The following is a 13,114-nucleotide window of genomic DNA, read 5'->3' as shown; positions in this document are numbered from 1 at the left end:
GTCACAGAGTGGTACAGTGTGGAAACAGGCCCTTCATAGAGTCACAGAGTGATACAGTGTGGAAACAGGCCCTTCATAGAGTCACAGAGTGATACAGTGCGGAAACAGGCCCTTCATAGAGACACAGAGTGATACAGTGCGGAAACAGGCCCTTCATAGAGTCACAGAGTGATACAGTGCGGAAACAGGCCCTTCATAGAGTCACAGAGTGATACAGTGTGGAAACAGGCCCTTCATAGAGTCACAGAGTGATACAGTGTGGAAACAGGCCCTTCATAGAGTCACAGAGTGATACAGTGTGGAAACAGGCCCTTCATAGAGTCACAGAGTGATACAGTGTGGAAACAGGCCCTTCGGCCCAACTTGCCCACACTGGCCAACATGTCCCAGCTACACTAGTCCCACATGCCCGCATTTGGTCCATATCCCTCCAACCCTGTCCTATCCATGTACCTGTCCAACTGTTTCTTAAGCGTTGGGATAGTCCCTGCCTCAACTACCTCCTCTGGCAGCTCGTTCCATACACCCACCACCCTCTGTGTGAAAAAGTTACCCCTCAGATTCCTATTAAATCTTTTCCCCCTCACCTTGAACCTATTTCCCCTGGTCCTCAATTCCCCTACTCTGGGCAAGAGACTCTGTGCATCTACCCGATCTATTCCTCATTATTCTTTTAATGCAACACATAAAGTGCTGGAGTAACTCAGCGGGTCAGGCGGCATCACTGGAGAACATGGATAGGTGACGTTTCAGAGTCGGGACCCTTGCTCGGACTCCGAAAAAGGTTCCCGACCCAAAACATCGCCTGTCCACCTCCTCTAAGGATGATGCCTGACCTGCTGAGTTACTCCAGCACTTTGTAAACCAGCGTCTGCAGTTCCTTGTGTCTCCTTTCTTAACGTTACTTCACAAAAGCCCAATTCCACGCCAACAGGTTGGGAATGAAAGCACAGGGGAAAACGCACGTCATGAGAAGCAAGTGACTTTAACGCATTGTATCTGTCAAGGAAATCAATGACAGATGAATTCAATCATATCCCATTCCTAATTCTTAAGGGATTGGACAGGCTAGCTGCAGGGAAAATGTTCCCCATGTTGGGGGAGTCCAGAACCAGGGGTCACAGTTTAAGAATAAGGGGTCGGCCATTTAGGACTGAGATGAGGAGAAACCTTTTTCACCCAGAGAGTTGTGAATCTGTGGAATTCTCTGCCACAGTAGGCAGTGGAGGCCGATTCACTGGATGTTTTCAAGTGAGAGTTAGATTTAGCTCGTAGGGCTAACGGAATCAAGGGATATGGGGAGAAAGCAGAATTGTGGATGATCAACCATAATCATATTGGGTTTTCTCCGGGTGCTGGCTTGAAGGGCCGAATGGCCTAATCCTGCACCTATTGTCTATGTTTCTGTGTTTCCTCTTACACACGCCAGTGATCTAAGCACAAATCCCATCTAATTCGGAGCACACATTAACTGAGTGCGCCCAGTGCAATTCCAAGAGCCCATTTCTCTCCCCGTCCCTCTCTGCCTTTTGCTCACGGTTAATCCAAGAAATTGGGAGCATAATCAAGAATGCTTTCCAAATTATTTGGGTGGAAAAAAAGGAGATTTATTCAGGATTGGTACTGATTACATTCTAAGGCATTTTCTGGAATCCTGCAACCAGCATTCAACCCCCTACTTTTCCCGTCTCCCTCATTTGATGGGCACTTAGCCAGAGGTCGATATCTTTAGAAGTAGCATGCCTGCAGAGCTTCACTAATGTTTGCCACCTGAAAGCATGAATCACGTGGAATCGTGTAAATATAGATGGTGTGAGCTATTTTGCATTGACGATGCAGTTTAAACAGACAGTATCCTTCCTCTCTGTCTTGTGTGCTCTGTGCTTCATCAAGAAGATGCCCGACCTGTTTCTGAAGGCCAGCGTTTAGTGTTCCCCTCGCATTCTCCATTATAGACCATTTTGGGTCTCGTTAACATTGAGGATCAGCCAAGTGCCAAGTGGGACGTGCGCAGTTCAAAAACTGTTGGCGATATCTCCCGGGGGGTTCTCCCAGGCGCAGCGGTAGCGTTGCTGCCTTGCAGCGCTTACAGCGCCGGAGACCTGGGTTCCATCCCCGACTACGGGTGCTGTCTGTACGGAGTTTGTACGTTCTCCCCGTGACCTGCGTGGGTTTTCTCCGGGTGCTCCGGTCTCCTCCCACACTCCAAAGACACACAGGTTTGTAGGTTAATTGACTTGGTGTCATTGTAAATCGTCCCTAGTGTGTGCAGGATAGTGTTAGTGTGCGGGGATCGCTGGTCGGCGCGGACTCGGTGGGCCGAAGGGCCTGTTTCCGCGCTGTATCTCTAAACTAAACTAAACTACAGAGTTATATACAGTATTTCAAAAAGCATTGCCTTCACAAATGGGTTTAGCATACTTTTTGATCAATTGGTGTGGGTTATGGTGTTAACTTTCATATGCTTGAGGGTAAAAATGAAATCCAAATGCTTTCTAATGGACATTTTAGTGGCTTGCAACAATTTATAAGAGAAGATAGATACAAAAAGCTGGAATAACTCAGCGGGTCAGGCAGCATCTCTGGAGAAAAGGAATAGGTGACGTTTTGGGTCGAGACCCTTCTTCAGAAATACATATTTATAAATATATATTTCAAATATTTGAGTTTGAAGACCCCAATGGCGGTTTGTGGCGTGGTTGGTTTATAGCACCAAAAAGCTGAGGGGTTTTAGAGTCACATAGCATGTAAAAAGGCCGTTCAGCCCAACTTGACCTGACGACCAACATGCCCCATCTATACTCGTCCCACCTGCCCACATTTAGCCCATATCCCTCTAAACCTTCCCTGTCGGTGTCCTCAAACTGCGGAGCCTCCTGGACAATACAGCTCACCCCCTCCCTCCGTGACACACTGGTCAACCTGAGGGGCACCTTCAGCAACAGACTGGTCCCACCGAGATGCAGCACAGAACGAACGCCACAGGAGATCCTTCTTCCCTGTGGCTATCAAACTGTACAACCCCTCCCCCTTCTGTCATGGGCTAGACTGACTCCCCCTCCCCCTGCCTTGGCCCAACTGGTCTAAGCTGACCAAGATGTCCCATCTACGCTCACAAATTCAACAGTTATAGGAGTAGAATTAGGCCATTCGGCCCATCGAGTCCACTCCGCCATTCTATCATGGCCGATGTCTGCCTCCTAATCCCATTTTCCTTCCTTCTCCCCATAACCCTTGACACCAGTTCTAATCAAGAATCTATCTATCTCTGCCTTAAAAATATCCACTGACTTGGCCTCCACAGCCCTCTGTGGCAACGAGTTCCACAGATTCACCACCCTCTGATTCAAGAGGTTCCTCCTCTCCTCCTTTCTAAAAGAGTGCCCTTTAATTCTGAGGCTATGACCTCTGGTCCGAGACTCTCCCACCAGTAGAAACATCCTCTCCACTTCAACACTAGTCTCACCTGCCTGCATTTAGCCCATATCCCTCTGAATCTTTCCTATCCATATACCCGTCCAAATGACTTTTAAATGTTGTTATGGTCCCTGTCTCAACTACCTCCTCTGGTCTGAAGAAGGGTCTCAACCTGAAACGTCACCTATGCCTTTTCTCCAGAGATGCTGCCTGACGCTGCTGAGTTACTCCAGCATTTTAGAGTCATAGAGTGATACAGCGTGGAAACAGGCCCTTTGGCCCAACTTGCCCACATCGGCCAACATGTCCCAGCTACACTAGTCCCACCCACCTCCCTGCGATTGGTCCACATCCCTCCAAATCTGTCCTATCCATGTACCTGTCCAACTGTTTCTTAAACGTTGGGATAGTCCCAGCCTCAACTGCCTCCTCTGGCAGCTTGTTCCATACACCCACCACCCTTTGTGTGAAAACGTTACCCCTCAGATTCCTATTAAATCTTTTCCTCTTCACCTTGAATCTATGCCCTCTGGTCCTCGATTCCCCTACTCTGGGCAAGAGACTCTGTGCATCTACCCGATCTATTCCTCTCATGATTTTGTACATCTTGATAAGATCACCCCTCATCCTCCTGCGCTCCAAGGAACAGAGTCCCAGCCTGCTCAACCTCTCCCTGTAGCTCACACCCTCTAGTCCTGGCAACATTCTCGTAAATCTTCTCCGTGTCTATCTTCCAGCTCGTTCCATATACCCACCACCCTCTGTGTGGAAACAGTGCCTAGTGCCAAACGGCCATTGTGTTAGCTGTTTCTTTCCAAGAGGAAACCCATGCAAAGACGTTACCATGCCCAGTGACACAATCGTTAACATGGGCTGATCGAGAGATTAAATCATGCAAACTATTTATAACCTACTCCCCAAACTAGGACCAGGCCATCCAGTTTGTGGATAGAGGAAAGCCAGAGCAAAGATGCTGCCCTCTTGTCACATAGAAGCATAGATGCGGCAGACAGTTTTCAAAGAAAGGCCTCGCAATGCAGCAGAAGTATTCGTTGCATTAATGGCAACGTGCCAAAGACAGCAGTCTGCACATTAACCCTTGATTTGCACATTTTCATCGAAGCTTTCCTTCTATGTAATATAAACAGTGCTTGCAATATAAACAGGAATATATTTTACAATCAAAAGAGAATGCAAAAGAACACTAATCATGATTGTAGTTTGACGCAAAAAAATGCTGGAGTAACTCAGTGGGACAGGCCGCATCTCTGGAGAGAAGGAATGGGTGACGTTCTATCTGAAACATCGCCCATTCCTTCTCTCCAGAGATCTGCCTGAGTTACTCCAGCCTTTTTGTGTCTCTCTTCGGTTTAAACCAGCATCTGCACATGATTGTAGCTGATTCCTTCTGAGCCAGTATTGCTCATTTTAGAGCTTTCCTCGATTTCAGTAACGTGCCTGAAGAACGTTTTATTTTCCCCAATGGATACAATGAAGGATACTGTCTCTTTAATTACATTCTGCAAAATGCATGAGCTTTAAGTTGCTCTGACGGATTTTGGCTTTGCACAATATGTTCACCAGGTCTCTCTTGAAGCAAGGATTGAGAAGCACCAAGACTGAGAGGACTGTTGGAGACATCTGATCAGTCCATTTTATTTAAGGCTGATCATTGTTCTATGCTGATTAATCGAAATTATGCTGTTGGATGCCATGGCACAAATGTTCACCTGAAGTCTCGCCCTCTGTTGCTTAAGCAGAGATGTCAGTTGCTTCTCTGAAGCTGTAGTTAGATTGGAGTTTAGGGGGCTGGGGAACAAAAAGTGGACAGAGCATTTGTATTGTTGCAGCTTGCAGCATAATTTAAAGACCAGGGTCCCAACCCTGGCTGGTTAAACGAGCTGATTTTTCAGTGACATCATTTCCTTTTTGTATTCTAGCCAGACTTGAAGTATATGTTTGTGCTCCAGGTCTTTGGCATGACACCGGACGTTCAGAATGCCAGTGCTAAACACAGGAGGTGAACCTCTGTGTTCCGCCCACTTTGACCCAAGTGCTGTGTCCAGCTTAATGTGGATGAAAATTAATAGCACAAATTATCAAAACTAAGTTGACTTTTTTCCCCAAAAAAAATGTTCCCACTGGGATCATTTTAAAGATCTGCTTGCATCAGTTGTTGGTCATTGCAGCTGGCATCCAGGCCTGAGAAGTTGGCTTTCAGCCTTCTTCAAAAATGGATGACTTCATCCCCTGAATTGACAACACCTCAATTGCTGCAAAGCAGAGACGGTTCCTGTTGACATAAAGCATGTTATGTCACATCACTGGGCGACAAACCTGTTGTAAAATGGCTCCAAATGGCGCACTTTAGTTCAAGAAAACCAGAAGGCACTTTGTGCTTTTGCAGTTTGGATCATTGGAGATTGGAGTCCAATCATTTGCATTGCCCTGTTGCCAAAATCTGCTCCCCCACTCAGTCAGCAGGCTAAAAACATGGGTCTGAGCTGGGGGGGGGGGGAAGTGACCTGAATTTACCGATCTAATCTCAGGAGACCCGACACAAAGATGTCGTCCTCTCGTGACTGGAAGCCCAGGTGCGGCATACATTTATAAAAGAAAGGCCCAGCAATGCAGCTGAAACATTTGTTGTTTCAAAGGCAGGCTGCACAATCTGTGCACATTAACCACTTAACAAACCCGATTCGCACATTATCACCAAATTACGAAAAGCTAAATTATTGGGTAGCATTTTCATTCAAGTTGAAACGGAGGGGGGATTCTTTTGGGCAGTGGATAAACAGAGGACAGTAAAATCTCCAAATCTGAAACCTGGATTTGAATCCAGCCTATGCTGATAAGGTCTCCTTTTGTTTTCCTTTCACCCTGATCTTGATTCTGCAAATGTATATATATATATATCCCAATTGGTGTTAAACGGCAATTTCACTCGGAAGTCTGTCGATGGCAAGGTGTAAAATGTTAACAATGCCTTGCACTGTAGATGATGGTGGGTGGGGGGGGAGAGACTGATGGGGTAGACAGTTCAGAGGGAGCTTTACCTTGCTGGCCTAAATGCTGGCTCGAAGGGCCGAATGGCCTCCTCCTGCACCTATTGTCTATTGTTCCGTACTGATACAGAGACACCAAAAGTGTTTCATACCTGGCTATTTAGATCTCCCCTTTTTTTTTTATCGGAGAGAGGCTGGAAAAAAAAAATCCTCAGGGAGTACCTTACCTTCCACTGCAAATGTGGGGCAAAGGCATGTACATTGGTGACTTTAGCCAAAGTGTCTTTTTATAAAAGCCCAAACCTAGTGGAAAGATCTCTGAGGATTTCTCCGGCCAAAAATACCCATCGTAAAACCTGCTTTTCAAATTATTATTTTTTGAAGATAATTTTTTTTTTTTTAAAGTACGCTTTCGTACAAGATAACAATTATGCTGTAAAAGTTTTGCAAGTAGGTGTGGGCATGGTCTTTCATTGTGAGACGAAGTTTACCTCAGATCATCTTTGCTTTCTGCCAAACATGACTGTTAATTATGAAGCTTGTGGCATAGTTGAAAGAAAATGGCCGATTTCTATCCTTTAATTTTTTCACCGCTTGATGCATTCTCTCTATTCAAATATTGGGCGTACAAACATTTTTGGGTTCCATTTGTATCAGTGAAATTATTTTTGTAGCTTTGATCGAAAAGGTAACCGCCGATCATGTTGTGTGAGTCTCGACGTCTGTGGGATTTTGCATGAATCTGTTCTCGCGAATGCTCACAGTGGAAAGTTCTTGGCTGTCGTGTTACACTTTTGTCGTCTTTTTCCTTGTTACGATTCTTTCACCTTTCACTTGGTTTTCCGTTCTCTGGTCCCAAAGCACCGGTTCTCTTTCCAGAAGGGAGGCCTTCAGTCGCAGGCCGATATCCGCCCTAACTGCGTGTGAGAACGCAAATATTGAATGTTCTTCAGAATAATATCCTTCCTTGTTCCCTCATCCCCCATGGAGAAGTGGGGAGGCTACCGACCCTCGGCCTGGTCTGGCCAAACGCAGTACCAGAGAGATAAATACCTTGACGATGTGGCTGCATCTCAAGAACCTCATTTTATTTTCCTAATCCCTCCAGCCGAACTAGAAAGCTCGATGGTTCCTCCATGGGATTGCGATGGAAGGAAACTGAACCATCAAGTCAATCTAAGAGAGACACACAGAGCTGGAGTAACTCAGCGGAACAGGCAGCATCTCTGGAGAGAAGGGATGCGTGACGTTTCGGGCCGGGCTTCTTCACACTGTTCTATGTCCGAGACGTCACCCATTCCTTCTCTCCAGAGATGCTGCCTGTCCCGTTGAGTTTCTCCAGCATTTTGTGTCTATCTTCGGTTTGAACTAGCATCTGCAGTTCCTTCCTGCACATCAAGTCAATCTATTCTTTTTCAAGATACGTCCTCATATTTTGCTGGAGTTCAGTTGCCTATTGAGTCCAAAGGCTTGAAAATGTTAGCTAGGATGACGTGGTAGTGGTTAACAGGAGTGCCTAAATTGGAGCCAGATTCTATGCATTGGATAAGACATAAAAATAGTCCTACCTACACGCGGATTTTAAGAATCCATGGTGCTTTTTAAAGCATGGTCTTGAGCAACACTCCTCCATCTCATTTGCTGTTTGTGGGATATTGCTTTGTGCAAAATGGCTACCACGTTTGTTCAAAATGGCTACCACGTTTGTTCAAAATGGCTACCATGTTTGTTCAAAATGGCTACCACGTTTGTTCAAATTGGCTACCACGTTTGCAAAATGGCAACCACATTTGTTCAAAATGGCTACCACATTTGTTCAAAATGGCTTCCACGTTTGTTCAAATTGGCTACCACGTTTGTGCAAAATGGCTACCACGTTTGTTCAAAATGGCCACCACATTTGGCTGCATAATGGTTTCCGCTTTCCAAAGGGGAATTCATCGTGTGCCAAATGCTTTGACCTATTCCTGAGAGATGTGATCTGATGCACATGGCCTTTGTAGTGGTTGGTTGCGTTAACGTAGATGTAGTCTTGGTGCGGGTCTCCCTGATTTTTACTCGTCTTGGCAAAGTAGAGCCAGGAAAAATGGAGGGGATTGAGTCATTGAGACTTTTTAAATGTATTTTGTTAAAATCGTTGAATGATCAAATGCGAGGAGAAGCGTGAACATAACTCGGATGGGAGGCCGCGGTTGTGTTCTGTGGTGAGAGTCCTCTCATCTCACCTGGAACTGCTGTGTGCACTTGACCTCACAGAGTAATGGTCCCTTTGCTTACTGCTCCCAATTGGATCGTGCTGAGAAATGGAGTTTTCAATGAGTGTAACCGTGGTGCTTTTGGTAAACTATCCAAATTGGGAGGCAGCAACTCTACCGCTGTACCACCCATGGTGTGCCATTCTTCACTCCTATTTGAACCAGGCTCGATTCTATGACACGATAATACGTAGTGTCATAGAGTGATACAGTGTGGAAACAGGCCCTTCGGCCCAACTTGCCCATGCCGACCAACATGCTCCAACCACACTAGTCCCACCTGCCCACGTTTGGTCCATATCCCTCCAAACCTGTCCGATCCATGTACCTGTCTAACTGTTTCTTAAACATTGGGATAGTCCCAGCCTCAACTACCTCCTCCGGCAGCTCGTTCCGTACACCCACCACCCTCTGTGTGAAAAAGTTTCCCCCCAGATTCCTATGAAATCTTTTCCCCTTCATCTTGAACTTATGTCCTCTGGTCCTCGATTCCCCTACTCTGGGCAAGAGACTCTGTGCATCTACCCAATCTATTCCTCTCACGATTTAAAAAATATACGGATCTATGCAGCTGAAAAAGACACAAGGTGCTGGAGTAACTCAGCGGGCGAGGCAGCATCTCAGGAGAATGTGAGTAGGTGCGGTTTTGGGTCAGGGACCTTCTTCAGACTCCACGTGCAGCTGATGGACTCCAGCATTTCATAGTTGGCCAGTTCCGAGCCACCATCGGCCGTCGCACTGAGCTCTCCACTATCGCTCCTATCCTGACACAAGGAGGTCTCGCCTCCCAGTGCCGACCCCTTCCCCAGAGGTTCTTCTCCCAGCTGCACCCCTGCTTGTGCCTCCTGAGAGCAACGTATCTCCTGCACTTCCTTCAAGGCAGTGTCTCGCCGATGCTGTTCACAATGTGGTCCCCACTCTGATGAGAAACCAATGGCAGAGTGGGCAACTGCTTTGCAGAATGTCCCTGTCCCACCCCGGTCATCCCGCCTTCTCCCCGCTCCCATCCTGCAGAAGGTACAGAAGCTTGAAAGCGCGCACCACCAGACTCAGGAACAGCCTCTTCCCCTCTGTGATCAGGCTTCTGAACGGCCCTTCCATAAGCCAGGGCACTGTCCGATTCACCTCTACCCCATTGTCCACGCAGGACACGGGGAGTACGTGCAAACTCCGTACAGACAGCACCCGAGGTCAAGATGGAACCCGGGTCTCTGGCGCTGTGAGGCAGCGGCTCTACCCGCTGTGCCACCCACCGTGCCGCCCTATCATCCCCTGCTCTCTGTGCTTACAATGTGGGCGGTCACAGTGGCACAGCGGTAGAGTTGCTGCCTTGCAGCGCTTGCAGCGCTTGCAGCGCTTGCAGCGCCAGAGATCCGGGTTTGATCCCGACTACGGGTGTTGTCTGTACAGAGTTTGCACGTACTCCCCGTGACCTGCGTGGGCTTTCTCCGAGATCTTGCTATTGAGGGCGTGCAGCGTAGGTTCACTAGGTTAATTCCCGGAATGGCAGGACTGTCGTATGTTGAAAGGCTGGAGCAATTAGGCTTGTATACACTGGAATTTAGAAGGATGAGGGGGGATCTTATTGAAACATATAAGATAATTAGGGGATTGGACACATTAGAGGCAGGAAACATGTTCCCAATGTTGGGGGAGTCCAGAACAAGGGGCCACAGTTTAAGAATAAGGGGTAGGCCATGTAGAACGGAGATGAGGAAGAACTTTTTCAGTCAGAGAGTGGTGAAGGTGTGGAATTCTCTGCCTCAGAAGGCAGTGGAGGCCAGTTCGTTGGATGCTTTCAAGAGAGAGCTGGATAGAGCTCTTAAGGATAGCGGAGTGAGGGGGTATGGGGAGAAGGCAGGAACGGGGTACTGATTGAGAGTGATCAGCTATGATCACATTGAATGGCGGTGCTGGCTCGAAGGGCTGAATGGCCTCCTCCTGCACTTATTGTCTATTGTCTATTGTCTATCTTCGGTTTCCTCCCACACTCCAAAGACGTGCAGGTTTGCAGGTTAATTGGCTTGGTGTAAGTGTAAATTGTCGCAAAGAGGTCGGCCGGTTCAACGCCAACATACATCGATGGGGGTTGCGTCCATCAGCAGCCTGCGTAGCACGGCATTTTCGACTGAACCGATGTCTGTTCCCAGCTGGTTCTCCATGCTCCTAGTATGTTGAAACCGGAGCCACAGAGGGTCGCTGCATGACGGGAGAAGGACAGCTGCCGATCTAGTTTCACCCCGAGGTATGTAGGGAATGGGTTGTAGGGTAGGGGTGACTCATTGAGGGTGACGGTTAGCTGGCGTTGAGCTTCCTTGTTGTTCAGGTGCAAGGCCGTTGTGGTGGTTTTTGCCACACTCAGTTTTAGTCTCCAGGTCTTAAGGAAGCCCGCGACAAGTTCCATATCCGCCGAGAGCACATCCTCAACATTTGACCAACTCTTGTCCGAGTGCAGTAGGGCCAAGTCATCTGCGTATCCATACTGGCGCGAGGTCGTGCGTGGCAGATCGCTGATATAGAGGTTGAAGAACATGGGGGCCAGTACCGAGCCTTGGGGGACTCCGTTTCTGAGGCATCGCAGTTGGCTAGATTGTCCGTCGCTGGTCTTGAGTACAAAAGTGCTGTTGGCAAGGATGTTGGCAAGGAACCGCACAGAATGACGGTCAGGGATGGTGCGGAGGAGCTTCAAGATCTGGCCCCTCATCCTCCTGCGCTCCAAGGAATAGAGTCCCATCCTACTCAACCTCTCCCTGTATCTCACACCCTCTAGTCCTGGCAACATCCTCGTAAATCTTCTCTGCCCCCATTCCATCTTGACAACATCTTTCCTATAACATGGTGCCCAGAACTGAGCACAACACTCTAAATGCGGCCACACCAACATCTTATACAACTGCAACATGACCTCCCAACTTCTATACTCAATACTCTGACTGAAGTAAATTGCCATTTATTTGTATTTTAACTCAAAATGCTCAGTAACAGAGTTACGGTTCTACCTCTTTGACGCAGGGCAGCTACATTATAGGTTTGCCAGAATGTTGCCTGGATTAGAAGGTTTCAACTAGAAGCTTGGACAGACCATGATCTTACATACCTGGGGCAAGTTATGTACGTGGAGAGGCAAGTGGGTGCTGAAGTGGGGATGTGTTGGAGATTCGGGCCTACATCAGAGGCCTGAGTGGATCGGTGGGTTAGGACTGAAGATAGACACAGAATGCTGGAGTAACTCAGCGGGACAGGCAGCATCTATGGAGAGAAGGAACGGGTGACGTTTCGAGTCGAGACCCTTCTTCAGACTGATGGTGTGTGTGGACTTGTGGAGGTCAGGGAACTGGTAGGTTGGGAGGTTCACACCTGGCCTGGAAGGTGCAGAGGAGGTTGACCAGAACGCTGCCTGGACTAGAGGGTTTCACCTGAAAGGAGAGGTTGCACAGACTTGAACTGTTTTTTTCTGGAACGTCAGAGGTTGAGGGGAGACCTGATAGAAGTGTGTAAAACTATGAGAGGCATAGATAGGGTAGACAGTCAGAACCTATTCCCCAGGGTGGAGATGTCCAACACTAGAGGGCGTAGCTATGAGGTGAGAGGGGCAAAGTTTAATGGAGATGTGTGGGGCAGGTTGTTTACACAGAGGGGGGTGGGGGCCTGGAACGCACTGCCAGGGGTGGTGGTGGCAGATACCATAGTGGTGTTGAAGAAACTTTTAAATGGGCGCATGGATATACAGGGAATGGAGGGAAATGGATCACGTGCAGGCAGAGGAGATTAGTTTAAATAGGCAACATATTCGGCATGGACATTGTGGGCCGAAGGGCCTGTTCCTGTGCTGTGCTGGTCTATCGCTGAGGAACATTGAACTGCATGCACGTCCTTGGAGGAATTAGTTCCACTCCAGGAACCTGCAAAGCAGTATAAACGTTTAAGCTGTAAATCTGCCTCGAACTGAAAAGAACAGCCAGTTGTATTGCAAGCCGAGAGGAAAATGGGACATGATTAACAGGAGCACCGTATCGGAAATGGAAGGGCAGCAATCATTTATCCGTTTAATGCAACGGGATGGGGACGCCATGAAATTGCGGTCGCATGAAAATCTGCGAGGTATCGTTGCACGAGAGTGTGCGGGACCAGCGCATTTTTTAACGTTGTGGCCAGTGACACGAGTGACTCCGTGACAATGGTGCTTCGCAGGAGCTCCAGTGCATCTGTCTTTCCTTTTCTTTCTCCCCGCCAAGCAGAGAGGCAGACAGCAAAGATACTAGAGGAGCAAGATGGACCACTCCGTTGAAAGCTCCTGTACTGAAGTGCAGTACGCAAAGGGGCGGAACGTCCGCCATTTTAGTAAGCAAACCCCGCCGTTCGCTCTGCCTCTCGCAGTGTAATCAGTGTTGTGGGGGAACAGTATGTGTGATGATACCATAAAAATGCAGAATA

At 47.9% G+C, this 13,114-nt stretch overlaps 1 protein-coding gene across 3 annotated transcripts in view; it reads left to right on the top strand.

The window, feature by feature from the left end:
- Positions 1–13,114, top strand: part of LOC144612020 (sodium channel protein type 8 subunit alpha-like) — a 255,684-nt gene that overhangs the window by 159,446 nt on the left and 83,124 nt on the right. The gene's annotated exons all lie outside the window — the stretch shown is intronic.

Source organism: Rhinoraja longicauda, chromosome 42, assembly GCF_053455715.1.
Source record: "Rhinoraja longicauda isolate Sanriku21f chromosome 42, sRhiLon1.1, whole genome shotgun sequence".
In the NCBI taxonomy this organism is placed as follows: Eukaryota; Metazoa; Chordata; class Chondrichthyes; order Rajiformes; family Arhynchobatidae; genus Rhinoraja; species Rhinoraja longicauda.
This window is presented reverse-complemented; position numbering and strand designations above follow the sequence as displayed.